This window comes from Oxyura jamaicensis, chromosome 4, assembly GCF_011077185.1.
Source record: "Oxyura jamaicensis isolate SHBP4307 breed ruddy duck chromosome 4, BPBGC_Ojam_1.0, whole genome shotgun sequence".
Classification (NCBI taxonomy): Eukaryota; Metazoa; Chordata; class Aves; order Anseriformes; family Anatidae; genus Oxyura; species Oxyura jamaicensis.
In genome coordinates this window covers 75,289,454-75,304,091 of record NC_048896.1, presented here as the reverse complement: position 1 = coordinate 75,304,091, position 14,638 = coordinate 75,289,454, and the positions used below count along the sequence as shown (strand labels likewise).

At 35.4% G+C, this 14,638-nt stretch overlaps 1 protein-coding gene and 1 long non-coding RNA gene across 2 annotated transcripts in view; both read left to right on the top strand.

Moving 5' to 3' along the window:
• The window catches only part of PCDH7 (protocadherin 7), a 283,345-nt gene that overhangs the window by 229,349 nt on the left and 39,358 nt on the right, over positions 1-14,638 (top strand).
• LOC118166232 lies at positions 2,729-4,067 on the top strand. Its single transcript, XR_004750396.1, has 2 exons — positions 2,729-3,379; positions 3,446-4,067. It is a non-coding gene; the product is annotated as an uncharacterized LOC118166232 (long non-coding RNA).

Below are 14,638 nucleotides of genomic sequence, written 5' to 3'. Positions count from 1 at the left end.
CATTTTCTGGATCCACTTTATCAAAATGTTACAGGGCCCAGACAAGGTGAAACAGTTTGTTTATTTAATTTTCCCCTCTGACTGAGTTCATGACACCCAATTTCTGTTTTTAATTGTAAATGTCTTTGTGCTACTTTGAGAATGCAACATAAAAGAAAAATGTATATATTCTTTCCTGGGTTGAGAGATTAAGAATGTCAACAGCTGGTGCTCATCTTTGTGGTATAGATTTCAAGCTTTTGAGCTCTGGGTCATAAGAGTCAAAAAATGAGGTTAAGTCAGGGCCTGCATACTTATGAGGTTCAGAGAGTACATTTCAGTGACTTTCTGAAGGGAGATAGATGTGCTATTATGACAGATAAATAGATGCAAAAATCTGCATTAGCTGCAGATGCTTATGAGCTAACAGTAAAAGCTTGAAAATACATTTACAAGATCTGCTTGCAGGAAAACTGCTAAAACCCTATAAAGTATTTTGCATGGTTTTAAATGTTTCTATATTTATTATTATTTTTAATAAACTTATGTGTCTGATCTAGATTTTTTTTCTTTCTCCTTCACATCATTTGTTCATAATGGTTGTTGTATATTTTCTCTCGGAGGTGATAGTGTTCTTGAAAAAAATACATTTAAAGAAAAATTGAAAACAAAATATCTTGAGGGAACAAGATGTGTATTTGTGTATGTTAGACATACAACTTTTATATATACAACACATACTTGGCAGTAGCACAAGACTGCTCACATGCTGAATCTGTCAACTGGAGCTTCCTACAAAAAATCAGGGTGTAAGGAAAGCTACACATTGATGACCATTTCATCATTTTCAGTTGTCTTGTGTCTAAACACAAGTGGCTGTGTTCTGCTCATAACCATTTTTATGCATACACATTCCAATTTACTGTTTTTTTGGTGAGTCATCATGCTACCCAGAAAAGATATGCTCTGGAGCAGAATTAACCTTAGTACTGGTGAGAATGTGGAAGACTATTTAGAGTTTTGACTTCAATAGGAAGGAATCTACCCTGTGCTCAGGCATGTAATTTCTCATCTCCATTTGAGATTTTTTTTTTTTTTTCTTCCCGTAACACATAGTGTTGCTCAGTAGGGTAGAAGAAATTGAAATAAAGTACTGGTATCAAATAAAGAGATGAAATATAGCTGGGGAGGAAGATCAGGTGATGCTATTTGCCTAACTAAATTTAAACGATAATAAGATGCCTTGCCTTCTGGAAAAGAAGTCTTTTGTTGTTAGTTGGCTGCTCATTATAAAAATGAATTTGAAAATGATATTAGTAAAAAACTAAAATAGCATTTTAATAGTGTTAGTAAAAAAAAAAAGGACAGAAAAAAAATAAAGCAGTTGAAATTGGCATCCTTTTTTAAATGGGGAAAACAACATCAACAATAATTCCATAATTAAAATTTCTGCTTTGTGTGTGTTTCCTATGAGTTTATCTCAGAATCTTTTGAAACAGAAAGTTCTCTCTGTAATCAATCAGTTAAATATAGAGAGAAAATAATTGCTTCACATTATGAGAGCCAAAATTTCTACTTATAGAAAGAGTGCTAAATAACAGAGGTCACATCCTCTGGCAATGTTCTGTGGGGACAGTAAGTCACAAGCAGATTTCATTGACACTTCAGTGAGAAACACTGCACAAGCTATGAAGTTTCCTAGATTTCTGTGGGAATTCTTTAAAGTAAATGTCGACTTTTTATTGACAGTAACATCAAATGTATAATGGAAGTGTAAACCTACAGAGGAAAAAAGGAAAATGTTCTTGAAACTCAGTGTTACTTAGTCTGGATAAGAAATAAGTATTGGAATTCTACTCTAAGTAAGAAAATAAAAATTTCATCCTTACATGGTCCTTTTGTTTGTTTACCAAAAATTAATGCCCATGTCTGCAACTGCCTAATTACTATCCTTTCCACTCCCTCCCTCTGGCTTCCCCTCCAATATTCTTTGCCTTTGTATTCTTTTCCTGGGTGAAGAAAAATTATTTTCCTGGTTTTCCACCACAACACACACATGCACACACAAAAAAAGTCTTGGCTAATAAATTCAAGTGTTAACAGTTTGGGAAGTGTTCTGTGTGCTTAGAGTACAATAGTACTCAGATGTAAGGGATGTGATGCACAGGAGAGGTAACATCTGCTACCAAGCTGAGGTAACACTTACTGTGTAATGACATGGTAGATGAAAACCTCCCTATTTCCTTTGCCTCCTTCCTCCACTGCCTTCCTTCTCCCTGGAGGCCCTGGGTGAGCAAACATACTACAACATGCTGCTGTTTCTGCTGTGTGCGTGGCCAACCTCCTGGCCTGGAGTCAATTAACTCCTGATAATGACAAACACAAGTGGAAGCTGATGATTGACGATACTCAGCACCTGCCCCATCTGCTAGGCAGATGGTCAAATGTATGAATTTATTACTGCATTGATAAAGGACTTGCTCTGTAGGTAGGTAGGGAGCTACAGATGACAAGGTGGGGAAAAGGTGAAGGGACAGCATCTGCACCAAGAGATACCCATGTTTGCCTTTTCCTTTCTTTCCCACACCCTGTAATCCCTCTAGTGTTCTTTTTTTTTTTTTTTTTTTCCCCTGGTATTCTCTCTTTCATCAGTGTGTTTGCTTATTTTGCATGCCCCCCCCCCCCCCTTTTTTTTTCTTTTAATCTCAGCACCTCATAATGAATTTCAGCTCCTTAATAGGATGCTTGAAATTGAAAAAGCGGTATCACCTGTTTGTTTTTATTTTATATACTACCTTTGCATTTCAGCAAAGGAGAAATGTCTGAACATTGAGAGTTGATTGGCCCATTCTTATATTTTTTGTTACTTTTGAGATATGCAGATAATGTTTACAAAGTAAGTAAGGAAGAAAAGTTGGCAGAGGGACTCAGGTCATTCCATAGGGAGTAAATGAAGCATTGTTTTTAACTCCATAGGGCAATCCTTGAGCTGCTGGATCTGTTTCTTAGTGGAATATTGCAAAACAGACACAGTAGGGGGGAAGAAACTAAGCTTTATACATGATTTACAGACATGCAAAGCTGTAGATGCTGTGCCCATTAATGAGATGTTTAGTATTTAAAATTCCTTCCTTTCATGAAGTTACACCTTTGTGCATAGACTTCCATGTTTTGTCCTTGTATTTATGCTGAAATAAATCAAGAGGTGCATATTTATAGTTCTTGTGAAGTTTATTAACAACAATTGCTTTACTATAATAATAATAATAATTAGACTAACATGTGGGGATGGCAAAATATTAAAGATGTGGTTTTCAGACAGGTCGATTTCATGGTTAAGACTTTCAAAAATTTTAGTTAATGTTTTTGGATAACCAAATGAGTAACTACATTTCTAAAAGTGCTTGGAACATGGGTTTGTGTTTTGTTTTTGAGCTGTCTATGTAGCAGGAAAAAAAAAAAAGAGGTTCATTAATTATCACAGTTTTTGCTTGTCAGACCACGTTAATATTGTCAAAATATGAAAATCAGTTAATATGAGAAACAAACTTAATAACAGGATGGCTAGTGATAGTGATTCAGTTACCAACTTCTATTTGCCTGTGACATGCTATTCACTGGTAACATAGCAGCATTTTGTTTTTCTCCTGATACTTAAATGCTGGCTACTGGACAGAATACAAAGCAACATTTACACACAAAGGTGATGGATGTGTCCAACAAAGGTAACATCTCATGTCTGAAGGAGTGGAGTGTTGTAAATAGAAAGAGTGTACTATGTTGTACATTGCTTTCAAAGGGAAAACTGTTCTTGCTGCTACTCATGCTGATAGTACATGCAGTTGATGGCAGCATGCAAACTCACTAGACTGTGCGGCAACTGACCTTCCTCCAAGTAAGCACAATTTTACTGGTCAAGAAACCTCCTTTCAAGTCAGGTTCTGTAAGAAAGAATTCAGCTCAAGGCTGGAGTTTGGCTGCTCACTTAGTTTATGAGCAATATTGCTTGTATGTAGCATGCTGTTTTTTCCAGGTCTGTACTCTCCAAACGCATCCCCAGCCTGGCATTTGTGTACAAATTAATACACTCAAAAAAAAAAAAAAAAAGTAGTAATAAATGTATGGAATATAAATTAATGTGTTTTTGTTAGTTTTTTAAATATTATATTATGATTTATAAAGTACCATTGAAAACAGTAAAATCATCTGTAAAATCTGAATTTCCATAGGATTACAAAATAACTTCAAAAGTAACGAAGATACAGTGAGTGGACCTATTAAACACAAAGGCTGCTTTATTTATATTTGTTTTACAGTTTCCTGGCAAAAGAAAAACTTTGAGTATGTCATGGTTAACTTAAGAACTGAATAAATGAGCTACAGCTCTATCTAATGTCCAGTATGTGTCTCTGGTTCCAGATATGCTTCAACATGTATTTGTCTGTCAGAGTGAGTTATTGATCTATCACACTAACAAAATCAGTCAGCAACGTAATATTTGAGCTGTTTCATTAAAGTGAAATGGCCTTAAGTATTTAGACAGACATCTGATGATTAATGCTTTTCAAACAAGTTGGAGAGTGTTCTTTGTGTTCATTGATCCTATAAGATGCAATACAGACCGTCTTCCTGTTTAAATTAGGGGTCACTGCAGAATGTGCTGCTCTATAAGTGGAAGGGAAATTTTCAAGGACTTTGTGTACCTATTAGATACAAATATTTATACACAAAAGATATTGGTTGTTTGTAACTAGCCTAGTGACATTAAAATGTTAATATTTTAAGTAATGCCTGTATAAAATGAAAACTACTGAAAAAATACGCAAATACATTTCGCATCCATTTGTCTTGAAATTGCTAGGTAGAATTGTTTTACATTCTTACAGAGAGAAAACTTACCTACATTTTCATGATAGAAAAGCATTACAAAAAATTACTGCTATTCTTTTTGGAGCAAATTATCCATCCAGCCCTAAGAAGACTGTCACTTCTCACTGAAAAGATGTTTAATGGCATTAAGTAGGTGGTAGTGGCTTTTCCTTATTTACGAGCAGGATGATATATTGATTATCTGAAATGAAATTTATATGAATTTTTTATAAATGAAATTTATATAAGTATAAAGAGAAAGTCATTATTATTTGGTGTGGTAAGACTCAAGCTCTTTGGAAAGAAAAAAAAACTCTTGCACAGTATTTTTTGGCAGTCATTGATTAGCTACAAAACTGGTCACAGCCATGACAGTATCAAGCTATAATTACTTTTACGGGCACAGAAAATAGCCCTGACATTCCAAGAGTCTGCAGGTAAATCTCAGTACTACATACTCTGCAGATGACGGACTAGCAATCAGTTTATTCTAAATTAAAGAATATTATGGATCTTGTGTCATAATTCAGTTTACTGCAGTTATCAAACTACCTTGTTTCAATCTGCATCTTTTTCCATTGCACTTAACCTAAAAAACCTGAACGAATTTAAAAGCTATAAATTCTTTTTTATAGCTATAATTTTTTTAAAGCCATAAATTTTAAAACTATAAAATTCATTCATGTTTTTGGACTTTTTAATGTTCATTGAGGGTTGCAGAATGCTGTTTCCAGCATTCATGTGTTATGTTTCTACAGTAGTGGTAGTTGATGTTGTAAGTGGTTACCAGTGAGACAGTAGAAAGTCGTGTAAGAACAGCTTCAACATAAGGGAATGGGATTAGCTTTTTTGAATAGGTGCTTTTAGAATGTGAGTTGATTTCCTCTTTTTAGATAGTGGCAGCAGATGACATGGTGACAGTAGCATATGTGTGTGTAGACGGTCTTTAACTATGACCTGAAAAAAATACCTAAAGCCTTTACTGGTAGATGAGAGAGAATGGTGCGGAGTCCTGAGTAACCTGTTTAACAATAAAGACTCAACAATATAATTGTTGAAGGATGTGCATACCTTTTTGTCTCCCAGACTTTCTTATTCCGTGTCCTATAACTGTACTCCAATATGTATTTTGATGTGTCTAATGAATTTTTATCTCTCCTCTTGTCTCCTGCTCTCATACATTTCTTCTTGATGCTATGCTGATTGAAATAATTCTTAGTAGGGTGAAAAAGGACTCAGTATGTAAGCCATGAGAATGACCAGAAATTGTCTGCTTATGTGAGATCAGGGCAAGCACCATTTCTGTCCCCAGTGAAAGGCTGAGCATAAGCCATCTGCCAAGAATAAGTGTCATTTTTTGCTGATTTTGTATTACTAAAGAGATACCATTCTCAGTTTGATTGTCATAGCTTCTGAGATGTAGAGGCTTTGCGAGTAGCCTCTGTTGGATCACTCATGTCTGAAGAAAGTATTTCAGACACTGCCAGCCCTTTAAAGTGTCACACTTAGAATACTAGACCCTTAAATATGTGATAACAAACATGATGAGAGATCCTGAATAGCAGTGATGGAGTCTGAACACTATTCAACAGTCTGTGAATCCGCTCCTGGAGTAAGCATAGCAGTATCTGTCTCTTAGGCAGTAATTGAGGTGCATGCCTTTTCTTCGGATTTGTTTTTAGAGACATGTACCCTTATAACTCAGCATTATGAATTTGTTCATATTTAGAAATCCTTCTGTATTTTATTTTTCACAATAATATATAGATATAGCAAAATAGAGTAGAAAATATTTTGGGTAACATGACAGTGAACAAGTTCCTGAGGAAAAGCACATATTTTTGGTGGGATTTAACTATCAACTGCAGAAGAAATATTTTTTTTTTCTCTTCTAGAATGATAATTTCTGAGTATTGTTTCTAGGCTGCCGAAACCTGAAGTTTCTTTTTTTGTCTTCAAGTAAAATAGATGTCTGAGTAAATGAACAGTGAAGCACATGAACTTTTCTCTTTTGAAAATATAGATAAACTTCAATATATCTATTTCATTGCTGAAACAAATTACATAAACTGATTAATTTGTGAGGAATGCCATTGTTTTTACCTTTGCAAAATGTAAGACAATGTTTACTATATTGCAAAGTTCAGCATTATTATTCTGAAATTGAGCTATTCACTGATTTGATAAATATAGACTCCACTAATAATGTTATTTCATAAGCTTTTTGATTTTTTTTTTTGTTTTAAAATAACTACAATAAAGTAAAGAGATTAAAATAACTAAAAGTCTGTTCCTGAAAAATTTAACATATCCAGTAAATGAACCATAACAAGTGTTCAGATACTGTAGAAAAATATCTATATGTTGGCATAGATTTTAACATGAAATTTTTGGAACTACCAAGCTGCTCAGCCAATTTCATTGAAGGTCCTATTATGATTAGTGAACCCATACTTATTGGTACAATTTCCATGCGTAACGTGGAGTTTTGGAACATATTTTGACAAAGCACAGATAAATCAAGCTTTTGCCCAGAGTACCTAGATACCACTTCTAATGTTAAAACGCATAGATAGAAACTGGGTTTATCAGAAGGATTTAATAACTTAAATTGCACAGTTTAAACAAGTTGTAATAAAGTTTGTTTTTATAGCAGTATTGCACAAAGTCGATCCTGTCAAGACAGCTTATATCTATACCTACTGCCTTAGGCTTGTGTAGCTGTACTGCAGAAAAAAATGTATTGCTGCATGACATGGCAAATGATAAAATCTCCAAAATACTTTTACAGAATGTGTGACTACAAACGCAGGTTAAAGTCATACTTTCATATCCTTGTCTGTAAAGAGCTGAGGAGGGAATAAAAGTGAGCCAATTTGATAGAAAAACTTGGCTTTCACTTCACAACACTAATCTATTTTTCAGAAATGAGGTAATTTGCCAAACTAGATGATCATCATGAGTGTTACCATATCTATCTGCCACATTTACTGAGAATGTGTGATGGCTGTGAATGTTGTCGGACAACATGCTACTTGGATGTAAATTAATTTAAATACTGGTGTCTTTTTATTAAAATCATCATATATATTGACTCCAGTGGAATGAAAAGAAGGATTTATAGGTAGTAGTACAGCACAAATGAACTGTGTTTCTCACTCAATCTGAGGATTCTCACTTTATTTTTCCCTCCATGTAAAGGTTCTTGCAGAATGAATCTAATGGCTAATGTGTAGCTTGTTCTTTTTTTTTTTTTTCCCCCCCTCATATAGGCACTTATTTCTGACACTAAAACAATTATTTTAACTGCAACTGTGGCTTAACTATGGTTTGTTTGTTTTTAAATAAGTGAGCTATATACTGATTTTAAAAAAAAGTTTAGAACATGAAAATCTGATAGCTAGAAGCAAAATTTAGCAGAGATGTTTTGTTTCATTCAGTATTAGCCGCTGAAATATATAGTTAAAAGGAGCACTATTTTAATGGCTGGTGATCATTTACAATTTTATTTCCTGAAACACTACAATGTTGGTATTTAATGGGGTGTGGTTTTTTCATCTTTGCTGATTGTGATTTTTTCATCATATTGATGATTGTGAGGTCAATTTATCTAATAAAACTGTAGGTTAATATATTGGTCTTTTTGGATGTATTTTGCTTAGGCAAATATGCAAGATGCATATTTCTTCTTATGCAATATTTCTTTTTATAAGAAATATCAGACAATGTATATCAGACAACTGTATATCAGACAATGTACTGCTCAAATAAAAGTTTACTAAAGGGTCCATCTGTTTTTAGAACTTGGGGAGGGGAGGGGGAAGAGATTGGGGAAGTTTACTGACTTGTTCTTTATCATTCCTTTATAGGGAAAATAAGTTTTAATTCTCAAAACTTTATTTTCTTTGTTCTCCTGTTACTACTATGGATGAAGAGGCATAATCTTTCTCCTAGTTTCAAAAAAGGTTTAATTATGTAGATAGTAAGAGTATGAAACTGCAGTAAGTAGTAAGTTATAGATTTTTTATTTTGTGCCAGTGTGTTTCATTTCAAGGGTCTCTAGAAATATAGGTTCAGCTCAAATAAAAAGTAAATATTTTTTGTAAAACTCTTGAATCCTTCTTGAGATTAATAAAATACATACTCCTCTCATTCTCTCTTTTTATTCTCCTCTGAATTTCCTGACTTGGATTGCAATAAGAAATGTAAAGGGTAACATATGAGAATTATCCTAATGTTTTCCAAACAAAACCTTTTCAGACTGAAAATCAAAGTGATAAAATGATGTTAATAGATGAAATTGAGGAGAGATTCATTCCAGCTTCTTGACTGTCTTTTTTGAAGAAACTTGATCTTGTGGCCTGACTATAGGAAAACTTCCTTCTTCAAACTACTTCCAATTGTTCTATGTAATTACCCTGGATTTAATTGGGAATGACTTAGCCCTCCTCTCTAACTCCTCAAGTAGTAGAAAGACCTAAAAGGAGTCTCTGTTCCAATTACTGAAGTCACTATTAATTTTTACTCCCAAATTATTAATGACCTATAGTTAGTCTGAGTTAGTCTTCTGCTTTTTCTTCCATTATTTTATGGCTAGTGTAAGTATGAATAGTATGAATCTGTTCTTTTTTTTTTTTTTTTTTTTTTTTTTTTTTTGTAGATTTTTACTTATATTGTTCTGATTATTTTTTTTCTGTAATCCCAAATGAACAGAAATAATGCAGTATTTGTGTGCCCTAAATATCCTAGAAAATCTTAAATTTGCATGAAAACACAAAATAGCTGAATGTCCCAATGTCCTTTTAAAAATACAGGGCTAGATCCAAAAAGAAATTCAGGCAAGAGTATAGTTCACTAACGTTGATGTAGCTTGTCACAGAGAGCTCACTGTACATTAAATAGGAAATATTAAGCTTCCCAGAGCATGATCATTACAATCCAACACAAGTAGCAGAAATTGGGTTTTTATTACTGAGGTCTGGGAGACACAGATTGAGATGCCTTTCTCCAGTAAGTTTTCATAGGCTTGAGTGTCTTCTTTAAAGAAGACACTTATGAATGAACTTAAGTTCCTTGTTCAAGAGACAACTGTCATTTATTTTTTGCCTGTTGTGCATTTTTTATTATTTTTAATGTATGGTCAAGGAGAAGCTGTTGTGATCTCCTGTTATTCCATTCAGAATGGCAGCCTGTGTTCGCTTTCTTTTTTTCTGATTTTGTGACTTAGAAATTCTCTGGAGTGTCACTAGAAGCCTGGTTATAGAATATACTTATATGAATAGTTTCTTCTGCTACATCTTTTCTGTATGTCTGAGAATAATTCATGTAGTTGAGAAATGGAGTATCACATGTTGCTGTAGTTCAGGATACTCACTGTGAGAGGGAAAAAAAAAGGGTTATGGCTCGAAAACCCATTTCAATATGTATTGCATTATTTTTCATAAGTCTAAGAATACCTTGACTAGTAAGTTATAGAGGAGCTGTAGAGCCATACACTTATTCCCACCTGGACAAGGGGGAAGGGAAACAATAAATATTATTTTATGCAATGCAGAACATTCATCAGGTAGGAATATGTGTGTGCCCAAACACTGGAAAACAGTGCTGTATCTTGAGGAGACAGAGGATGGAACCGAATGTGTTTTTCCAGTGTTATTGATAAGCATTAAAAATACAGAAGTATACAATGAAATGTGCACAGCTCCACCATCACTTTCTTTAGCTGCAGATATGCTCTGAAAAGACCCTGATCATGCCCTATAGTCACTATAGATACAAATAAATATAAAATGTTCCAGTAATTATGTGACTATTTATTTTGTGTATATCAAGGGAAGCATTTGTCCTGCTCTATTCTGTGCTGGTGTGGCTGCACCTTGAGTAATGTGTGTAGTTTTGGGTGCCACGATATAAGGGGGATGTAAAACTACTGGAGAGTTTGTACACAAAGATGGTGTAGAGTCTAGAGGGGAAGATGTATGATGATGAGTGGCTGAGATCCCTTGGTTTGTTCAGCCCACAGCAGAGGAGACTGAGGGGAGGCCTCATGGTGGCATGCAGCTTCCTCATGAGGGGAGTGGAGGGGCAGGCGCTGAGCTCTGCTCTCTGGGGACAGCGACAGGACCCGAGGGAACGGCATGGAGCTGGGACAGGGGAGGGTCAGGGTGGGGGTTAGGGAAAGGTTCTTCACCCAGAGGGTGGTCAGGCACTGGGCCAGGCTGCCCAGGGCAGTGGTCACAGCACCGAGCTTGTTGGAGTTCAAGCAGCATTTGGACAATGCTCTCAGACACATGGTCTGATTTTTGGGTGGTCCTGTGTGGAGCTGGACTCCATGATCCTCATGGGTCCCTTCCAACACAGGATATTCTACGTTTCTGTATACAAATGTTAACAAGGCGGAAGGGAGAATTTAAATTAAAAACCTAAATTCTTATTATGGATGTGTGAGAAATTATTCAGTACCATTTTCAACCTTGAGCCTTTTTGTTTCTTTTTTAGCTGAATGAAACAATATTTTAGACCTTGTGATATTTATTTGATAAACTGAGTCTATCAAATGTTTAGTCAGAAGAACCAAAGTGAACAGAGATTAATACATTTAATATGCTATTAATGGTACCTAGTTGGAAAACAGTCATGAAACATACCAGTTTTCTGACAACCTAAGAGATCTTGTTAATATCTCTTTATTGTAGATTATCTCAATGTGTTAAATTACAATAATTAACCTTGTGTCCAGGATACTTGATATTAACCTCTTATGGGAAAATTGTTCCCCTAGAGGGATTATTTTTATACTTCATTTAAATAGCTTTTTGGCTTGTCAGTTGAAGGAAAGCAAATATATTAATAGCGAATGTGTTATACTTTTGTAAATAGGAAAATTTCTTTTGTGAGTAAAAGACAATGAAAATATAAATAAATAATAGCTGATAATATCCCTGGTCTTCATGGTAAAAACTTTATGTAAGATAAATAGATAAGTTAAACTAGTCTGAATACTCTGCATTCTAAATGTTTCTTAATGTTTAAATCTTAGTTTTGTTAGAATAGATTTTTTAAATGCTTCTTAGAATATCATTCTTATAAACTACTTCCTACACCATTTGCTGCTTTATGTGTTGAATTGATAAAGTTTATTCTGTAGATTAAGGGACTCAATTACTGGGATATAAAGATATCCAAATTAAAGTTTACTTCATGGTGATCAAACTGATTGGGGTCTCTGGAGTTGACGTTTACTGCCATAACAGAAAAGATCACATGCAGTATTTTATTTTATTTTATTTTATTTTATTTTATTTTATTTTATTTTTATTAATATGATTAACAGAAGTTAGATGTATGATTTCTGCTATTATATTACTCACCATGCCCTAGGTCCTAATATTGTAGAATGTTTTAGTGCAAGTAATCATTTAGGATAATATTTTCTAAGCAACCAAATATAATAAATCACTCCATTATCTCAGCAAGTTCATTGACACTTGTTTCTAGAATGAGTCTAATCTTCCCTTTGTTAGAGTAACCCAAATTACTTCAGTAATTCTAAGGACAGAGAGAAATGAGCAAAGAGTAATGGAAAGGGAAATTAGCTTTTTCTTCATCATTCAGGGGCTTTATATATGCACTAATGACATTTTTTTTGTGTATGCGTTAATATTCCCAAATGCAATGATACTGCAAATTACCTAATGAAATGATAGAAAGGATCAAGCAGGATTTTATCATTGTTCAGACTGTTATTTCTACCTCCTTGATCAAGTGAGGTAGCTGTTCAGCAGATGAAGGTCATACATGGGTATCAACGTTCTTCATCTTTAATCATAGGATCATAAAATAATTCAGGTTGGAAGGGACTTCAGGTGTCTAAATCCAACTTCCTGCTTAAAGCAGAGTCAGCTATGAGGTCAGATCAAGTTAATTAGGGCTTTATTCAGTCAGGTCTTGAAAATCCTCAAGGATGGTGACTGCACAACCTGCCCCACAATTCTGGGGGTGAAGAAGTTTCTAGTTATAGCCAGGTGGATTTTCTCTTGTTTCAGCTTATGGCTGTTCTCTCTTATCCTCTCTCCATGCCCATCTGTGAGTAGCCTGATTTTATTGTCTCACTGATCTCACCGTTTCTTGTTGCTGTTAGGCCCCACTGAAGCTGTCTCTTCTTCAGTTCCCTCAGCTTTTCCTCACAGGCCAAGTACTCCAGTCCCTGATCAGCTTGGGGCTCCCTGCTGACCTCACTGTAGCTTGTCAACATGCCTCTTATATTGAGCAGGAGGCCCAAAACTGGACACAGGACTGTAGATGTGGTCTCACAACTGCTTAGGAGATGGGGACAATTGCTACCATGGATTCTTCTGACCATGATTCTGTGAGTACATCACAGGAGGCTCTTGGCCGTTGTTGTCAGGGCACACTACTGGCTTACCCCTAGCTTGTCATCTACCACCACCTACAGGTCCTTCTTAGCAAAGCTGCTATGCAGCCAGTCAGGTCCCAGCCTGGATATTATTAGGGGCTCTTCTTACCCAGCTGCAGGACTAGCATTTGCTCTTGACTTTTATAAGGTTTCTGTTGGCCAGTTTCTCCAGACTGTCTAGGTCCCTCTGGATGGGCACCTTGCCCTTGAGCATATAAATTGGTCCTCCAGTCTGATGTCATCTGCAAACTTGATGAGAGTGCAATCCATTCACTTCATTCAGATTTTACTGATGAAGATGTTAAACAGGACAGGTCCCAGGAGAGACCCTCATGGTACTCTACTTGCTGCTGGAACGCAGATAGAATAAAACCTGCTAATTAGTACCTTCTTTGCCCAATCATTCAAACAGTTTTTATATGTCTGAGTGCCTGCCTGTCCAGATGGTAACATTTTAGCCTGCATAATAAAGTAATGCCAGAAGCAGTGTTGAAAGTCCTTCTAAAGTTGAGGTAAATGACCTCCACTGCTTTTTTTCTTATCCACAAACTTTTATTATAGAGGACAGTTGGGTCAGTCAGGTATGATTTACCCAGAATAAATCCATGCAGGCTGTTCCCACTGTCTTCTCCCTCATGTGCTGAGAAATGTGTTGTAAGAGGACTCTCAGACTTATCTTCCCAGGGACCAAAGTGAGGACTGTAGATTCTAAGGTTAACCATTTTGGCTTGCCACATATGTAACATTTTGCCTTTTCCATTTCTGGACTTGTGTAGGTTGAGTTCCCTTTGGTAAGTCCTGACTTAATCCTCATCCTCTGCTGATGATTCTTCTCCATGTCTTTGTAAGCACAAAGGCCCTGAGGTGAAGTGAGGTGAAGAAGGCATTGAGTACCTCAGCCTTATTTGTGTCTACTGTCATCAACTCACCCACCCTATTTACAGCTAGGCCCATGTTTTCTTTGTGTATCCTTTTGCTTCTAATGTAGCAGTGGAGGCTGTTCATGTTGCCCTTGATGTCTCCAGCAAGTTTTAGCTCCAACTGAACTTTAGATTTCCTCATGCTACCTCTGTGTGGCTGAGTAATGTTTCTAAATTTCCCCAATTTTTCTGCATATAGCTTGTGACGTTGATTAATTTCTGATATATATATAATTTTTTTCTGAAAACAAAATCACAAATCTGTTTATGTTTCTGTATTGTAAATATGCTATGCAATAACAAATTTCTATGCTAAGAATTACAGTATCAAGCAATTCTGTTCAATGAGAATAATAGAGAACACTGGTTTAGGAGAGATTTGAAAGATCTGCTTACATTATTGAAGAATATTTCAGTAGTACCCAGAAATGGGAGCTGTAAAAGTAAGATTAAT